General features: G+C 35.9%; 1 long non-coding RNA gene across 1 annotated transcript; it reads left to right on the plus strand.

Annotated features, from left to right (window-relative positions):
* The first annotated feature begins 274 nt into the window (after positions 1–274).
* LOC104233648 (uncharacterized) lies at positions 275–4734 on the plus strand. Its single transcript, XR_011402743.1, has 3 exons — positions 275–520; positions 2073–2156; positions 4466–4734. It is a non-coding gene; the product is annotated as an uncharacterized lncRNA (long non-coding RNA).
* Positions 4735–20223: the final 15489 nt, after the last annotated feature.

Here is a 20223-nt window from a genome sequence, read left to right on the forward strand (position 1 = left end):
TAAAAAATATCCTTTTACCGACAATAAAAATAAATTTCTACTAAAAATTACTAATTAAAATTAAATTTTTTATTATTTTAACTTTCCCTCCGCATCCGAAAAAAATTATCTTTCCCTCCAATTTTTTGGACAACAATGAATTATTCCCTCCAATTGAACATGAAATGGGTTTATCTATTCTCTCAGTTTTTGGGGCTTTTTCCTCTGGCTTTCGTACATTTAATTGATTATTACGTCAAAAAATTGAAGGCACATTCATAATAGCAAGGAATCAAAAAAGGCATCGGTCTCTCAATATTCTTCGAAAATCATTCCAAAATATTTCTCACCGCTTCAAATCTGGCGAACATATATCAACAATGAATAGAACCGCTTCCATTGCAGTGGCACCAAAAATTGATAATAAATCAACAATCAACAAGGAGAAGAAACAACCCAGCAATCGTTTCAAGCTAAATCTCAATTCCAGATGCAATAGCGAGAAGAAATCAATTTAACCATTTGTGAGAAAGATATGAAGGTACAAAGCTTCATATTTTGTTGGTATTTGTCTTTATCAATTTAATCAATTTGACTTTTACATCATTTGTCCTATGGAAAGAGGAAAAAAACTGGGAATAACATCTCCAACCGGTGTTTGCAGCATTTATAAAATTTATAATTCTGTTTCTACAAAAAATGATGGATGTATTAGAGTGACAAAATGAGCTAATCAACAAAAGGAAAGTGTTTTTCTTGTGATTTTATCGGATAAAAGAATGACAATTCAGAAGAAGATATAAGAGAGAGGAAATGTGATATGTCAAGATGATGGTAAGGTAAAAACTAGCTTTTTTAATTTCTATTTTTATATTTGCTATGAACTTTTGCTGAAGAGCAAAGACATGATAAATAGGAGTTGAGAATTTTTTTTCAAAAAGGTTAAATAGTGTATTTCTTCCCTCATTTTGCAGCGTATTTTTATATTGGTTATGAATCTAATGATTGTTCTTTAGCTGTATGATAGTAAAAATGCAGAAAAGATAGTGTAACAATAACAATTCCTCAACTGAACAAGAAGACAATAAATAAAGGGTGAAAAAATAAAAGACATCAGAGTGGTAGGAAAATCTTTGTTAAGGTATTATTCTGTTAATTTTTAAGAATAGGAAGAATATTTTAGGTGTATATCAATCCTAAGTTTCCTTTGGTATGTAATAATGATAACCATTTTACTTTTCCTTTACCTTTTAAGACCGATTCTTCGATGACCAATTGTGTTACATTTGCATCTTTGCCTTCTTCCCTTAGTTATTTTCAACTTTCTAGCTTTGCTTCTGCCTGTTGCAAGAAGATATTCAACGAATCACACGTGACGATGGCTGATTACTAATGCATCTTCTGATATGTTCATTTCATTTGTTAAATGCTGACTAATCTGGAGATTTCACGCTGAGCCATGTTCTTTTTCTTAATCTAATAGATGGAGGCATTTTTCCTTGAAAAAACTCGATTTGTTAGGATACTTGTCTGTCTTAATATCTAGGAGTGAATTTTTCATTTTTTGCCTGTGCTTCTTGATTAGAAAATTGTCGAATGCTATCCTAATGACTTTATTTGTGAAATAAATTATTTGTCAATTAAACAGAGTATCGTTACCCAAAGTTTGTGATAGCAGTATTTTAATATTTTTGTAGTTTGAATGCAATAGTATTCTCTTGATTGCTTCTTAAATTACTGTGTCATTTGTTTATGTAGAACTTGGATGTGAATTGAATTTATTTATTTTTACTAAAAGAGAAGGCTTAGCTTGCAAGTTGCAGTGTATGTGTAAAGTAATATAATACTTTGTGGATGACTATGTGGTTGATTATTTTTCTGGAAAATATGTGAATTGTCTGTGTAGAATCCACCTATTATGACTCTATTATTTGAGTACCTCAATCTAATATGACACTATTTTTTTACCTTCCTGTAGGTATTTGATCTAATTATGGGACGAAAATTTTGATATGTATGGATTCTTATATGTGCAAGTATTTACAGTTTTAATAGTGATTTTAATTGTTTATAAGATTTCTCTGTAATTGTAGGTAACTTGCAGAGGAGTTGCAGATGGTCGTGACTGAAGTGGAACCACTGAGACCAATGAGGTGCATAATATGAAACGTCTCAAGGTGTTTTTTTGTACTTAAATCATTGTTCATCTCTTAAGTTTTCATCTATTCCGTAAAGTTATTTGAATGTGCGAAAAGCTTATGGTAGTTCTCTGCCTCTCTCATATTGCATTCATAGACTCCGTGACATAGTATATCTGAGCAATTTTTGGACTAAGCAACAGTCCCTGAAAACTATAATCCTCAAACCTTTTCAAGTACTCAGTCTCTTTTTAATATACCATGTTGGTATTAGTCATGGCCAGCTTGCACACTAGAGAGTTGTTGGGATGGAGCATGAATTGTCACATCATATGATGAAGTTTACAACAGCTTTTATGCTTGTGTGTGCAAGAAAAGCTTGTGAGAAAAATCTATGCCTGTGATTTTGAGAATTCTTTTGCTATTCAACATATGACTATTCTTCTCTACAAAGTCTTGATGCTAACCAACAAGCACAATCTGGAACTAAAAAGCAAATTTCACGTTTACTTTATACTATATGGAGTATGTTTTCTTGTAAAATAAAGGGAGAAAAAAGAAAATAGTGATCTTTAACCAATCTCAAAATAGGAACATGAAGCTTCTCACCATATTATATGTTTGTTTGGTTATAATATAATTTATCAATGTTTGTGGCCATGAGGTAATGTTACAGAATATTTATCAGGAACATGATGCTAATAGTGTCCATGAACGAGTACCACAGACATCAAGGATACCTAATATTATTGAAAATACTTCAATGTCTTACGGTATTACTCATCTTTATCCTTCGGCAAGCTACTATTTGAGTTTTCTATTGTTTGAATTTTCCTCCAATTTTTTTTTTTTATCATTGGAGTCTAATTTCATGCAAACTTGCAAGAGTTAGCATGAACGGCAAAATCTTGCAGCTTTCACTTATTTATATTATAACAGTAACTTCACTTGCCTAAATAAACCTCCAGGGTACAATTTTGCATGTAACAAACAATACTTGTTAAGATGGTTGCTGTTGTTCTTTTCACTACTTGTAATTTCAGAATACATCATTTTCTTCTCATGTTTCTCTAATTTCTCCTGGAAATCTGATCCATTACAACCCTCAGTGGCTGCAAGATATTTGTGTTCTTTTAGGCATGGAAAGTCCATGAACTTGTGCATATTGGTATTTAACATGTAGTTGGTTTGCAGATGTGATAACTTATTTTTTTCCTGCTGGATGGTTGGTCTGATGGTGCTGTTCATTAGACAATGCACATGTTCTTAATGTCTAAATTTGTATGATCATCTCTCTCTTGCATTCCTCTTATATTTAGTGTTGCGCTAGTAGGAGAAGAAGATTTCTTGCTTATGTGTACATCTAAAGTGCATCGCAAACCTTTTAATTTGTGTTTAACTGATTGTATGCATACCTTACTCTCCTTTTATCTAATTTATTGTCGTTAAGATTTGTTTTGTTAGGTTTCGCATGATACCTTGTCATTTCAACCCCAACATATGTATGACTAGTGAAATAAATTAATGGTGAATCTTGCTCTATTTGTCATTCAATCTCTCTATTCAATGGAAGTACAAACTATACAAAGAAAAATAAAAGATTGGCCAACAAAGATAAATAACAACTTGATCATTTGTTTACCCCTTGTTTTTGGTGTTTTTCTGCTTTCATTTACCTATAAGAAAGATCAAGAAATTGAGATTCTATAACGTTATAGCCACTTCGTTTATCAAGAAACTAAATGAATCATGTTACTGGAAGCCTTTTGATACACATTTGTCTTTGGGACGAGAAAAAATGTTGCATATGCAGAGACTTCCTTCTATTCCCCGACAGGCATGGAACCAAGCCATAAGGCTAGCCATTGAAAGCTATAAAATGGGAACAATCTTTGGCAATGTGAAGTTTGTCAAACTTGTGATAGACAACTCTAATCCTTCCATACATAATCTTCCATCCTGCTGCACCAAGTATTAGGGGGTAAAGTTCTTAGACAATGACTTCTGACCTTTTCTGGAAAGATGGACATAGTATTTTGTAAACATCTCTGTATACCCTTTTTCTTTCTTTCCCTAGTGTTCTGTGATTCATGCTCATATTACCTCAAGCTCATATTAACTTACATACACTTTCTTTGTCTAATCTATTTAGTATTATGAGCAGATTAAGTGACATGCTTCACTATTATCACCGTTTCTCTTCCCAACATTGAATGAGCATTGTGTGTTCTCTTTTACTATATGGAAAAATTGACTTATCTAATCATAATTTCAAGCAAGATTTAACTTAGCCTGGAATTGAGGATTATTGTATTTCATCTATTGACATATTTATTTTATAATTTCAGATCATACAGTCTAATGTTCGATAATTTAGCGGGTGGAAGATTTTAATATGACAAAGAGTTGCAGAAATTATTTGAAGATTGTTATTCGTTAAGATTAGTTATATAATGACATTAGCTATTTACTTCAAACAATATAAATATATCTTTTAAGTTACAGTGATATTAATACCTTTTACCAGCTTTTGTTAGAAATACCGCTAAAGGCTTTACCGACCCCGGCTTCAGCGGCGAAACACCAATTGCCGGTAAATGATATAGTGGCTATTGTAATTCCGCCAATGCTATTTTTTATTGCCGCTAAAGTCCCTTTTTGTTGTAGGGCACATTGAACAAATGAGCTCCAATTATTGTTTTTATTGAAGCATTAGATCTATATCGTAATTACGGAGTCATAGCAAAAAAGGAATCATCAAATTTGGACATCGTATAAGAATTTTATGGTCATTTTACTAAGAATTGGGTTGCCAAATTTGTCAGATTAATTACGAAACTGCCACTGCTAAGTATTTAAAAATTTGCACTATTTTCAAATATTGAAACCAGCATATCTTCTTCAATATAAGGTTAAATGGAGTGATTTAAGAGCCTAACTTGACTAGAATTTTATAAGAAATCCATTGGAGGTATCAAAAGCAAGTTTAGAGATCTTTTGGCACAATAAACGAGGTAGAACAATTTTAAAATGAGGGTTTTGTGCATTTAACATATTTTGAGTTGGGGAGCTCGTAATTGGGCAATATTTCGAGACGTTTTTCAGCATATAAATTGGGGTAAGTGTTCTCTACTCAGTTTTGGTTATATTTCATGAATCTATCTTCGATTTTAGCTTTTGATTGATGAATTTTAAAGAAGAAATTGGGGGATTTGGCCTAAAGTTTCATAATATGAAATTTTGAGTTTTGAACACTGATAGCTGGATTTGAGTGAAGCTAGTATGGTTGAACTCATAATTTAATAGGTTAACAGGTTTTGTGAGTTTTGTCGGGTTCCGAGGTGCAGGACCGGGTTGGGCCTTTTGGCCGATTTTGGGCTTTTGATTAAAGATTCGACCTTTTTCGATTGGGATTGGTTCCTTTAGCACTGTTTGATGTATTTTAGTTGTTTGTGATTAGTTTCGAGCCATTTGGAAGTCGGAAAGCGTGTGATGGATTCTTGGAGCATCGCTTCGCTTGCTCGGTGTCGGAATTGGCTTGTTTAAGAAAAGTAACTCTTCTAAACTTAGTGTTGAGGGTATAAAACCCCAAATTATGTACTATGTGATTTGTGTTAAGGTGACGCACATGCTAGGTTATGGGTGTGTGGGCATGCACCTTGTGAGTTGTGACTCTGTTGTTTCCAGGGCATTGAATAGTGGCCCTATTTTATTAATATATGTGTTTTCACCATGTGATAACATAAATGAGTTGTACATCATGCTAGATATCATGTTTACGCTTTATGCTAATAATGTTAGGACCCATAATGTTCGTTTCTTGCTGTCATCTCATTGAATTCATTGATATTTCGTACTCAGTCACATTCATGAATTCATATCATATCTCAGTCTCAGTTGTTGCTTATTGATACATCATATCATTATTCCGGGTCAGTTTTCATGACATTGTGAGCCCGTGGGAGAGACTGGAGAGATTGATGACTAAGTGAGGCCGAGAGCCTGATTATGAGTGACAGTTATGGGATCGGGTTGCATGCCGCAGCACATTATTGATTATGCCTTTGTTGGCATGTTATAGCGCTTGGGCTGAAGGAGCCCCTCCGGAGTCTACACACCCGCAATGAGTGCGGATGATATTATTGAGGGATGGATTTCTCTGGATATAGATTTGTCCGAAGCATTGATTATATTCAGGGATAGATCTTCTCTTGGTATGGAGATGGATCTTCTCCATGAGGTTGGATTGGTATATATTTCGGGATGGATCTTCCTTGGGCTGAATGGGCCATGTACAATACCGAGTGGTTGATTATGATGAGTGGAAGGTCTGATACAGTGAGGTTGAGTACTCTAAGAGTGAGAGTACATGATTTATCTCTAAGTTACATGCTATTGACATGCATATATGACATACATGCATAGAGACATATTTTCCTCATTCTATATGGTATCACATCATTTATAACATTTTTACACACATCGATATGTGGTCATAGGGAGGTATCTCACACTTGTTATTTTAAAAGAAAATGAAACATCTTATTTATTGTAAAAAAGGATTTTCTGAAAAAGAAATACAGTTTACAAACTATCTCATATTTCAAGACGTTTTCGGTAAAGAATTTGTGTTTTTCACTAATTTTGTTAAAAGGCGGAACTATTTTTTGAAAAATATGAAAAGGCTGAGAATATTATCTCAGAGCTACTTCTTATGTACTTGCTTTACACTATTATGAACTATTATTGGTTATTGGTGTTGGACCCAACCTATGCTCTAAATCGTCACTACTTTCAACCTAAGATTAGGTTTGTTACTTTTTGAGTACATGGGGTCGGTTGTACTCATACTGTACTTTCTACACATTGCGTGCAGATCCCGGATGCCGATGTTGCTGCATTCAACGGTTGTTGGATTAGAAGGCGTACCTGCGTTCCTATTGTATGTTGCCTATTGTTCATGGTAGATGTGGATTTATAAAAACTCTATTTTTGTACTTTTCGAACAGAAGATATATTTATTTCATATCAGCTTTGTAAAGTCTATTATTAGAAGCTCATGATTTGTACTACTAGTCTTTGGAAAATGTAATAGATCCAAATAATTTATTTTGTTTAATTGACTTATTAGCATTATTGAACTGGATAGTTATTAGTTGGCTTACCTAGCAGGTTGGGTTAGGTGCCTCACGACCAGTGGATTTTGGGTCGTGACAGATTGGTATCAGAGCTCTAAGTTCATAGGTTCTACAAGTCATGAGCAAATGTCTAGTAGAGTCTTGCGGATCGGTATGATAACATCCATATCTATCTTCGAGAGGCTACAGGACATTTAGGATATACTTCCCATCTTTCTTTTCTTATCGTACGACATTGATTCAGCTTGAAGCGTAACTTTTTGAATTCCTTCCACTAATTCGTATGTGCATGTGAGCGTTCGGTATCAGTTTTACATCGACGGCTTGTGATTCCATGGAAAAGGTGCGATATGTAATTTCGGTATGCTGATGATGGGCCAGTCTGGAGGACTTGAGGCCGAGTATTGACATTGGTTTGAGCATAGAGGTGTTGATTATGTGAGCACGTGCTTTTGGATTTATATGTCCGGTAGAGTCCCTACTCGTAGATTTTATGGCTAGATGGCTACGTGATGAGTATGATGTGACTGCGAGATGTGTTCATATGGTTGAATATGATGAGAAAGGTCTGCTTGAAGTGTAGAAAGAACTATTTGGTGCTTGATTTAATGTATAGTCCCGAGTTATAGGTGTGTTGAAGGGTCTTTTCATGTTGATTAGTTGAGGAGTAAAGTAAATTTCATGTCGTGATATGAGTTCAGACTCAAGAAGATTAAGTGAGTGTGTAATGTTTATGACTATGGAAGGGTATAGAGAGAGGTCGGTTTGAGGCAAAGCAGGTGGGCTATCTTCTGCGGGGTATCATGAGGTTTGTGTGATCCCTATGATTATTTGTTGGGAGATCTCTTTTACCAGTAAAATATGTGTTGCAATTTGAGTTTGGATCGCTTATGAGAGTGGGCTTGACTATTACGAGGATGAATACGATATTTGCAAATGATTTGAGGTATTATATGGTTTGTGTTGCATGAACTTATGGAGGATTTAGTTGAATCTCACTATGATATTATGGTTGTAATAAAGTATGGGCATTGGGAGTTATGGTGTGTTTTGATCTATGGCTTTGAGCCAAGTGGGGGAGTCCGATATTGATAAGTTGATTCACGGTTATGTATTGTATTGGTTTCGATTTGAGGTATACTTGAGAATGAGTTATGCTCTGCAGAGGGTGAGATCGAGGATGACTTGAGTAAAGGAAATTCTGGGTAAATTTTATGAGCTTAAGAAAATCACGGAACGATTTGAGTTGTTATTGGTGAAGGATGTAATATGTGTGGAGTAGGAATTTATTTGGTTTCATTAAGGTGGAGTTACTTCCTTGGGTGTTGGAGTGCTAATGGGGCACCGATCGTTCGGTCCGTTTGGTCAGCCTTAGTGAGATTTGAACAGAGTGGAAGACTCTTGAGAATGGTTCAAATGAATTCAAGATTTGAGCGTGGCAATTGGGAATCTTCAGGATGTGTATTTGGCTAGAAACTGAGATTCATATCGGAGGATGTCAGGACTTGTGGCATTTCTATATCATTATGAATTCTATATATCAGTATCAAGAAGGCGAAGGTAATGGCTTTAGATTCGCAGAAGGCCTCTTCAAAGTGGGTATATCGGTTGTGGTTCTTTTGGGGTGATTAAGAGAGTATTCAACGCCTTATGAGCCTTAAGGTGATGTGGTTTATGCTAGGGTCTCGTGTGGTGAGTCTTGGTAGAAGATAAAGGTATTATGGCAAGGAGAAGTATCAATTTGAAGGTAATTCAAAAGGAACTAGGATAAATAGGACACCTTGGTAGTAGGTTGGATTGGCATGGTAATGGATGCGATTGGCTCTTTTGGTCCTTATGAGGTAGTAAGTTTCTACAGGTGTTTTGTGGCGGTACTCTTGGGTTTCGGTGGCCTGCGTGGCTTGGTTGAGTTAGAGAGATTTAGTTATGATGATTTGGTTATTTACAAATAGGTTTCGGAGAGTTCTCGATGGTTTCTACCACAATTTGAGATGTATATTTTCAACTGGCGTGAGGAGCATGTGATGTATGGTGATTTTCTCCGGATGAAATTAAATGGAAATTTCTTGGCTAATTGAGTGAGTATTTGCTTGTGACTCGGAGTGGATTACAAAGTTTTTGTGTTTTTCGTATGATGGCATAGTATATGCAGTGTATTGTGTAGGATTGAGATTTGCATGTGTAAGATCACGGTTCAGTTTTGAAGGGGAGGTCATGAGTCCTTAGGCAAAATAGATAGTTTCAGATGACTAGGTAAATAACATTACTATTTGGTCTGGCTTGATGAGAGTATACATTTCAAAAGGGGGATGTGTTTTGATTTATGGATACTTCACTGGTATTGCGGCACTCTCCTAGTTGATCGACTGCTGGTGTTCAAATTTTGCTTTGTGGCATAGAAGAATTATAGAAGTATTCCTCGCGGGATGATCGTATATGAGAGATGTGTTAGACATTCAGGCAGTGGGATTGGAATCAGATATGGTGATTCATGTGTTATATGGATTTGGAGACTGGGAGCTCTCAAGAGCATATTATTGCATGGTTATGGACTGTGAAGTGTGGCCGAAGCTAGCCAGGTGATAGTATGTGTTATGATTCAGTCATTGTGGACTTTTGGAGGATTATTTATCTATTTGTGGGTAACCAGATTTAATTTGGGGGTCCATTGGTAGGCCCAATTAGGATGTGTATTCTACACCGAGTCAGATTGGTTAGCTCTATACTGCTATTGCTGAGGGATGTGCCATTTGATTATTGTTGAGCTTATTCGTATTCTGAAATGATCTATGAGTTACTCTTCTATGCCACGAGGAGTTGTGATTCGTTGGTTATATGCACATATGGTGCGGTTCTATTTGAGCTTGATAGCAGAATATGAGCGAGATGAGTATTTGGGTATTGCATGATTGATTGCGCATTGGCTATGTTCTTTCATGATTGTGGTATTATGTTATTTTCTCTTTGTGGTTATGGTAATTCACTTTGGGTGCTTGATGTCGAATTTTGTGTGGTTATTGATTTTGAGCAGTGTGGCTCAAGGTACATAATTGGGTCCAACGTTTGGATGGGTCACGCATTGTACCGGAGTTTTGTTGAGACATGATCCTTTGTGTTAGATTCATGTATTTTGGTTATACGGTGTGTGATAGGTTCTTAGCATTGCTTTGTGGCGGTACTTGTTGAGCTTGCGATATAGTTCCTTCGTCTAAGTCATTTTTCATGACTGAGTACATTAGGAGTGTTACTTATTGGTGCACAGATTGCACGAGTTGTGGCTTTAGATTATATTAATTTGTCATGTCACTAGAGTGATTATGTTAGATGGGATGAGGTCATCGTACCTATAATGGGTGCTATTGGATCAGACTGCGGTATATTTGGAAGGATATTGATGTTGATCGGCTTAGAAATTTGCTATAGTTCCTATCAAAGGAGAGGGAGTTCTACTACTTATTGATCTGACGAATGGTTATGAGTTTATGCGTGTTTCTTTCATCGTTGGTAATATATGAAGGTGTTAGAACGAGGCTCTGTTTGATAAGATGTTTATTACCAGTATTCGGTTGTTTTGAGCAGCTACTGTGATTAGAAGTTATCGCTATGAGTGTTTGAGTTATATGGTATATCATGTGATTTCATCTTGAGTTATGGCTATGGCTTGATACAGCTTGTTCAGACTTATACAGTACGTAGATGCAAGATTCTGATCTTATAGAAAATTTTAGATATGGAAATTGGATTCGAAGGCTTATGGGCGAGGTTGGATTAAGAAATTTCAGTCATGTTGTTTTATCAGATCTATATGAGATAGGGTGACGTAGGATCACCCCCGGGTATGTTCATAGTAAGGTTACACGGCGGTTTGATGGCTTTTGAAACAACTCTGGGCACGTTCGAGGACGAACATATGTTTAAGTGATGGAAAATGTATTTGGGCTCGAGGCCGCAGTTCATGCTTTATGCATCTTTGGGCCTGAGGCCGCAATTTATGCTTTATGCATCTTTGGGCTTAAGGCTGCAATTTATGCTTTATGCATCTTTAGGCCTGAGGCCGCAGTTATGTATACGTATACTTGGGCCTGTGGCCGCAACTTGTGCACATATATATTGGGCCTGAGGCCGCGGTTTATTTATTCAGATAATCAAGTAGTTCATCGTTCAAAAGAGGGAGTATTCATATCCTTACTTTCTTTATTCAGTTCAGTTATCAGTTAACATTTCAGTTATTAATTATCATTTATCAGTTATCATTCAGTTATTAGTTATCATTTCAGTTTCAGTTTCAGCAGTTACAATTCTTTCTTTCAGTTGTTTTACATACTAGTGCAATTCAAATGTACTGACATCCTTTTCGCCCAGAGCCTGCATCTCATGATGCAGGTAATGATTTACAGGTTGACGATTCAGAGCGCTAGTATTCTCGTACAAGCTACTTGGTGAGCCTGATTCTTTTAGGGCATTATCATTACTTTCCAGTCTTTCAGTATTTACAAACAGTCAATGTGTCATGTACTTCATTAAAGGCTTCATAGATGATACATTAGAGTAACAATTAGATAGTGTCACATACTTTTTATATTAAGCAATATTTGCTACAGATATGTTTCAGAATTATATTAGTGTTTCCGCGCTTGATTTATATCATTCAGACTTTCAGTATATCAGCGTGTTTAGCTTATCTTCCACATGTATTATGATATGATACCATATGTTGATTCAGCCAGCTAATTAGTTCGCTCGGTCGCATGTAGTAAGGCATCGGGTGCTGTGTTAAGTCGAGTGTCGTGTTACGTCCATGCCCAGGTTTGGCGTGACAAAGCTTGGTATCATAGCACTAGGTTCATGTGTCCTAGGGAGTCTATGAAGCCGTGTCCAATGGAGTTTCCTTTATATGTATGTGCTGGCTATGCATATAAATGGCTAACTTCTAAGATATTCAGGATTGTCTTATTTCTTTTTGCTCTAGATCGTGTCATGAAGCTTAGAGCAATAGGTAAACTTCTTTCCTATCGAATTCTAGACGTATCGAATGCCTAAGCGACGGGCAGGAAAAACTTAAGGTCCTAAAGAGGATGAACGCCTATTGGGGTATAATTATGGAGTATAGGTTGGTAACAAATGAGACTTGAAAGGATGTAATGGATAACAATACAAATTAGAGCATAACCTTATCAAAAAAGTACAAAAAGCAGCTATCATATTCTATGGTGTAACGACCCGACTGGTCGTTTTGAGCATTTGCTCTTCGCTCGGTAGTTTGGGGGCACGAGTAGCTCCGTATGATTTATTAGGACTTGTGTGCAAAATTTGGGTTCATTCTGACATGATTTGATATGTTTCGGCGTGAGTTTTTGGACGTCGAAATTTCAAAAGTTCATTAAGTTTGATTTGAGGTTCATTTCGTTGTTTCAATATTGTTGTGTGTGTTTTGAGGCCTCGAGTAGGTCTGTATTATGATATGGAACTTTTTGGTATGTTTAGATGGGGTCCCGAGGGGCTCGGGTGAGTTTCGGATAGGTTTGGGTTGTGTTTGGCTCGTTTTTCTTATGTTTTGATATCGTTTCTTCAAGCATAAATGGTATCACATTGAACAAATAAGCTCTTATTTATGTTTTTATTGAAGCATTAGATCTGTATCGTAATTACGGAGCCATAGAAAAAAAGAATCGTCAAATTTGGACATCGTATGAGGATTTTATGGTCATTTTACTAAGAATTGGATTGCCAAATTTTTCAGAATAATTACGAAATTGACACTGCTACGTATTTAAAAATTTGCACTATTTTCAAATATTGAAACCAACATATCTTCTTCAATATAAGATCAAATGGAGTGATTCAAGAGCCTAGCTAGACTAGAATTTCATAAGGAATCCATTGAAGTATCAAAAATGAGTTTTGAGATCTTTTGGCACAAGAAACGAGGCAAAACAGTGTTAAAACGAGGATTTTGTTCATTTAACATATTTTGAGTTGAGGAGCTCGAAATTGGGCAATTCTTCGAGGCGTTTTTCAATATAAATTGGGGTAAGTGTTCTCTACTCGATTTTGGTTATATTTCATGAATCTATCTTCGATTTTAGCTTGGTTGATGAATTTTAAAAAAGAAATTGGGGTTTTGGCCTAAAGTTTCATAATATGAAATTTTGAGTTTTGAACCCTGATTCGGAGTCGGATTTGAGTGAAACTAGTATGGTTGAACTCGTAATTTAATGGGTTGAAAAAATTTGTGAGTTTTATCGGGTTCCGAGGTGCGGGCTCGGGTTTGGCTTTTTGGCCGATTTTGGACTTTTGATTAAAGATTCGACCTTTTTTGATTGGGATTAGTTCCTTTAGCATTGTTTGATGTATTTTAGTTGTTTTTGATTAGTTTTGATTCGGAGGTCGGAACGCGCGTGATGGGATTCTTGGAGCATCGCTTGGCTTGCTCGGTGTCGGAATTGGCTTGTTTAAGATAAGTAACTCTTCTAAACTTAGTGCTGAGGGTATAAAACCCCGAATTATGTGCTATGTGATCTGTGTTGAGCTGACGCACATGCTAGGTTACGAGCATGTGGGCGTGCACCCTGTGAGTTGTGACTCTATTGTTTCCAGGGCACTGAATAGTGGCCTTATTTTATCGATATATGTGTTTTCACCATGTGATAAGATAAATAGTTGTATATCATGCTAGATATCATGTTTAGGCTTTATGATGATAATGTTGGAACTCATAGTGGTCGTTTCTTGATGTCATCTCATTGAATTCATTGATATTTCGTACTCAGTCACATTCATGCATTCATATCATATCCCAGTCTCAGATGTTACTTGTTGATACATCATATCATTATTCCATGACGGTTTTCATGACATTGTGAACCTGTGGGTGAGACTGGAGAGATTGATGACTAAGTGAGGCCGAGAGCCTGATTATGTGTGACAGTTATGGGATCGGGTTGCATGCTACAACAGATTATTAATTATGCCTTCATTGGCTTGTTATAGCGCTTGGGCTGAAGGATCCCTCCGGAGTCTACACACCCCTAGTGACCGCGGATAATATCATTGAGGGATGGATTTCCCTGGACATGGATTTGTCCGAAGTATTGATTATACTCAGGGATGGATCTTCCCTTGGTATAGAGATGGATCTTCTCCATGAGGCTGGATTGGTATATCTTCCGGGATGGATCTTCTTTGGGCCGAATAAGCCATGTACAGTACCGAGTGGTTGATTATGATGAGTAGAAGGTGTGATATAGTGAGGTTGAGTACTCTGAGAGTGTGAGTACACGATTCATCTTTGAGGTACATGGCATAAATATGCATATATGACATACATGCATAGAGACACATTTTCCTCATTCTATACGGTATCACGTCACTCATGACATTTTTACACACATCGCTATGTGTTCATAGGGAGGTATCTCACACTTGTTATTTAGAAAGAAAATTAAACATCCTATTTATTGTGGAAAAGGATTTTTTGAAAAAGAAATACAGTTTACAAACTATCTCATACTTCATGATGTTTTCGGTAAAGAATTTGCGTTTTTCACTGATTTTCCTAAAAGGCAGAAGTATTTTTGGAAAAATATGAAAAGGCTGAGTATTTTATCTCTAAGCTACTTCTTATGTACTTGGTTTACATTGTTATGAACTGCTATTGGTTATTGGTGTTTGACCCGACCTATATTCCAGCTCGTCACTACTTTCAATCTAAGGTTAGGTTTGTTACTTTTTGAGTACATAAGGTCGGTTATACTCATACTGCACTTCCTGCACATTGCGTGCAGATCCCAGATGCCGATGTTGTTGCGTTCAATGGTTGTTGTATTAGAAGGCGTACTTGCGTTCCTAATGTATATTGCCTCTTGTTCATAGTAGCTGTAGATTTATAAAAACTCTATTTATGTACTTTTCAAACAGAAGATATATTTATTTCATACCAGCTTTGTAAACTCTATTCTTAGAAGCTCATAATTTGTACTACCAGTCCTTGGGAAATGTAATAGATCCAGATAATTTATTTTGTTTAATTGACTAATTAGCATTATTGAACTGGATAGTTATTAGTTAGTTTACCTAGTAGGTTGAGTTAGGTGCCTCACGACCAGCGGGTTTTGGGTCGTGACATATGGTTATCAGTTTACCTTAGTTACCAGTCATACAGTCTTTCAGTTAGCAGGTTTATTGTTATTCAGTATGCTATTATTCAGTTATATGTTTACCAGATATCCAATTTTCAGTGTATCAAAAATATGGTGACTTATGAGTATACAGTGATGCCTATAGGTGCTAAAAGAAAATGCAAGTAACAGTATTATAGTGAAATCATCACATGTTTTACGTTTGGATTAAGACCCAAGACTCACCAGATGGTGCAGGAAGTGATTTATCAAATGATGGCATACTCTGAAGGATAAGGTTATGTATGGTAGTGTATCCGTATATATTTTACCTCATAGAACAATTTCATTTTAATTCTTAGAAATTGAGCCACAAGTTGGATGATGATAGTTTAGATGTCAAATCCTAAGGTGTAACAAGATAATAATTTAATCGTAGTGGGCATATGATTGATCACAAGAGTTTTGGACATAAGAGTGCCTAAGGGCAAAACACATAGGAGTTAGAAGTGGTTGTTATTGACGGCGATGTGTTTTTTCTTACAACTCATGCACATAACTAAAAAGATAGTCCCTTTGTTTCAATTTATGTGAACCCATTTGACTAGGCACGAAGTTTAAGAAAAGAGAGAAGACTTTGAACTTGTGGTGTAAAATGAGACATATATATATTTTGTGTGGCTATAAATCATTGCATAAAGGTAAATTGTTTCCAAATATGGAAGGGGTCATTCTTTTTTGCACGGACTAAAAAGGAAATAGGTTCACATAAATTAAAACGAAGGGAGTATGTTGTACGAAATGAGAACCAAGAGCATACGATATTGAATTTCATGGAATAATTTCAAGTTGTTCAGATTTATTCAAATTAGAAATAGAAAGTACCATGTTAGTGAATTATTATAAGAAGTAGCTAGTATTGTAAGGTAAAAATATGACAGTTCCCCCTTAGATTATATGACTAAATGTTTACCTCGAATGTTTATAGTCTGATATGATTTTGAAGTGTATAGAAAGTTTGGGGTTAGATATTCCAATTTTGTTTAAGACAGATGAGATTTTCCTAAGTGTGATCTACGTACATAGTTTAAAAAAAGATAGTATGCGACTGTAGAACAGGGTTGGATGGTAAGGAAAGTTAGGAATAACCTTATGCTTCACTTTAGTTATTTAAAGCAGAACAAGAAAACATGATGCTAGCAGATAGTTAGTAAAAGAATAGCAAGTAAGTTTTGAGTAGATACAGTGAATTAGCAACTTCAGCAGAGCTAGTAGAGATATAATTTAATTACTTAGCCAGGTTAACACTACTTAGTTGGTACAGCTTGAAATACAAAACGTGTGTTAGAACCCAAAGAGTTTAAGTTAAACCCGAAGTATAATGACAATAGAAAAAAATAAGTTGGGTAGTAAGGGAACAAACTACTAAAGAATAGCCTTTAAGATTTATCGAAAAAAGGTTTTCCCAAGATTGATAGTGTGAGCAGAGTTAAATCATTAAGATTATGTATGATGATTGTAAATACATTAACTTTCTATTAATGTAAGTAATATAGTTTTTCCTAGTAAGAAAGCTTTCTCAGAAGTAAGTTGGAAGATGAGTCGTCATTGACATAAAGTGCAAAGAATTACAGAAGATAAGGAAAATTTGTTCGGATCCTAACAAAAGAGAAGGATCTGCTAGTACAATACCTTAACCTTTGGTCTAAGGGGGGGATGTGAAAATTGTCAGTAAGTCTAATTGGAGATTTGAAACCCGCATAGTTAGCATGGGATATAAAAACTATAAAATCATGCCCAGTTATGTATCACGAGGGTAGTGCCATTGCACGAGATTCTAATTGCGAAGTACTAGTCAAAGACTTAGCTCGCAACAATACTATAAGTATTTTCAGGAAGTACCTTAAGAATATCAAGTATGAAAAGTATAGCTCATGATTGAGGCAGACAAGAGAAATATGGTGAAAGAAGTTCACCTCTTAGCCAAGCTAGGAGTTCGACTTTCGAACTACGAAAATAGTAGAGTTGTTGTCCAAAATAGGACTTGTTCCTCCTTAGTAGCCGAAGTGAAAGAGAAACAGTTTGATGATCTCTACTTATTGCAAGTGAATGAGGGATTCACAAGCATAAGATGATAGCTTTTGAACAAGGGAAAGATGATTGTACTTTGAAGTACCAAAATAGATTGTGTGTTCTAGATGTATATGGACTTAGAGAGGGAAGGCCATGTTAGAAGCCCATAATTCCAGGTATTCTATACACTCCAGTTTTTGAAAGATGTATCATAATCTCAAGGAGATTGATTGGTAGACCAATATGAAAAATAACGTCATAGACTTTGTAGCCAAGTGTTCGAATTATCTGCAAGTGAAAGTCGAGCTGCAGAAATCCTAGTGTTTTACCACAAAATACACATATTCTTGAGGAGAGATTGTAAATATGGACTTTATAACAGAATTATCTCATTAATTTTGAAAGCATGATTTGATTGGGTGATTGTAGATCGACTTGCCAAATCAGCGCACTTCTTGCCAGTAAAGACCACAGATTCAGCAGAAGAATATACCAAGTTGTACATTCTGGAGATCTTCCGATTGCACGGGACTCCATTGTCTATCATTCAGATCGTGGTGCTTAGTATACTATGAAATTTTAGAAGACTTTTCAGAAAAGATTAGGCATAATATTTAACCTCATCATTGTTTTTCATCCTTAGACAAATGGTCAGGCAGAGCGCACTATTCAGACACTTGAGGCTTTGTCCTTGATTTTAAAGGTAATTAGGATGATCACATACCTCTCATTGAGTTTGCTTATAATAATAGCTAACATTCTAGCATCAAGATACCACTGTACGAAGCTCTGTATGGGCGAAGATGTAGATCGCCAATTGGTTGGTTTGAAGTTGGCAAAGCAGAGTTGTTGGGACCAAATTTGGTCTATCAGGCTATAGAAAAAGTCAAGTTGATTCAAAAGAGTTTGAAGATGGCTCAAAGTCACCAAAAGTTCTATTTGGACGTGCAGTGTAGAAACCTAGAGTTTCAAGTTGATGATTCGGTGTTCTCAAAGTTTGGCCTTTGAAAGGTGTTATAAGATTTAGGAAGAAAGGAAATTTCAGTCCCAGATACATCGGGTCGTATAGGATCCTACGAAGGATTGGTCAAGTAGCTTATGAGTTAGTGTTACCACCAGAATTGGTTGTTATACACCTAGTATTTCACGTGTCATGTTATAACATTCAAGTTTCTAGTATTCAGATCTCATGTTTCTAGTATTGAGATCTCATGTTATAATATTTAGGTCAGTTCAGTACTCAGATACTCATGTCAGTCCAGTACTCAGATATTCATGCCAGCTTAGTCTTAGATATTGATGTCAGTTCAGTACTCAAATATTCATTCCATTTCAGTATTCATATATCCATGTTAGTTTAGTATTCACGTATATATGGCAGACCAATATTCACGTATATGTTTCATGTTATACACATTATGATGCCCTATGAGGATTGTGATATGCTATGATAGCTGGCGGGTATTTCGGAGAAATGTTGAAGGTAACTAACTTTTTTATTTAGACTTTATATTATAATATCCATGTCTTTTATTATTCCGTCATCTCAATATTTAGCCAATGCAGTAGTCATTTAGTTAATTATCTCACCAGTTTAGTAATCATGTGTTCATTCAGTTTAGTATGCAACTGTTCATGAAAGTTCAGTGTCCACATATTTCCACCAGACCCGTTTAAGGTCCAGAGTTAGTTGTAGTTACAGCCAGGACAATCATTTGAGGATGAATGATCCCAAGAGGGAGATAATGTAACACTCCGTAAATTCGAACTAGGTGTGGACGTGTTAAATGAGCAATAATGTGACACCTTAGACATATGAAGTATTATCGGGAATGAGTATGAGTGGAAATATTTGTTTTGGAATCAAGATGGAGAGTGAGGTGCATAAGATTCGATAAAATCGATTAAGTTTATGGAAGGTCTATCTTCTAGCAGAATTTCATGAAAACCTGTTGAGAATTTAGTAAACCACAAAATATAAAAGTTGTATCCCTTTGAAATACCTTTCCAATGATATATTAAGGAGCCCGAACGGACCTGTGTGCAAAAAAGTTATACACCTTTAACTAGACAATGCACAGTCTGCGCCCAACTGTTCCCATGCACAGACGCGCACTTATGCCAATGGCACTACCTGTGATGCGCGTTCAGGTGCACGGTTAGGCCTTCAGTTGCATGGGGGCGCACCCGGAAAACCGGTTTAAAAGCCCTACTTCATCCCCTATATCCCAAAATACAAAAACTTGCTCTAGAAAAGGAAGATTTTAAGAACCCAACTTCCTCCAAGGTCCCTCCATTATCCAAGGTAAGTTCTAATGATGATTCTAAGTTGATTTCAATTCTCCAACACCTTATTAACATAGGTAAGCTTCAAATCATTAGATATTCGATTGGGGCATCATTGTTGAGAAAAGAAACCCTATAACTTGAAGTCAAGATGATTGAACGTCAAAAGGTAATATCTTCATTGTCTAATTGATTATAGCATTGGATCAATGATTATATACTCTAAATTCATGAGATATGAGTTGATGAGTTTGATAGAAAAGCATGAACGGACATAGGTTTGGGTTGTTGCTTGTTGATATTGGTTAAGGGTGTTTATCTCATGGGTGATGATGAATGATATTGATTATAAGAAATTTAAGATATTAGAATTTATTAGGAGTAATATAATGGGGTTGTTGGGTGTAGAGACTCCATTAATGAGGGTTACGCGGCTTTATGCTCATAAGGTGTTTGATAAAATGCCTAAGTGACCAAAATATGAGTATTACT

Source organism: Nicotiana sylvestris, chromosome 1, assembly GCF_000393655.2.
Source record: "Nicotiana sylvestris chromosome 1, ASM39365v2, whole genome shotgun sequence".
NCBI lineage: Eukaryota > Viridiplantae > Streptophyta > Magnoliopsida > Solanales > Solanaceae > Nicotiana > Nicotiana sylvestris.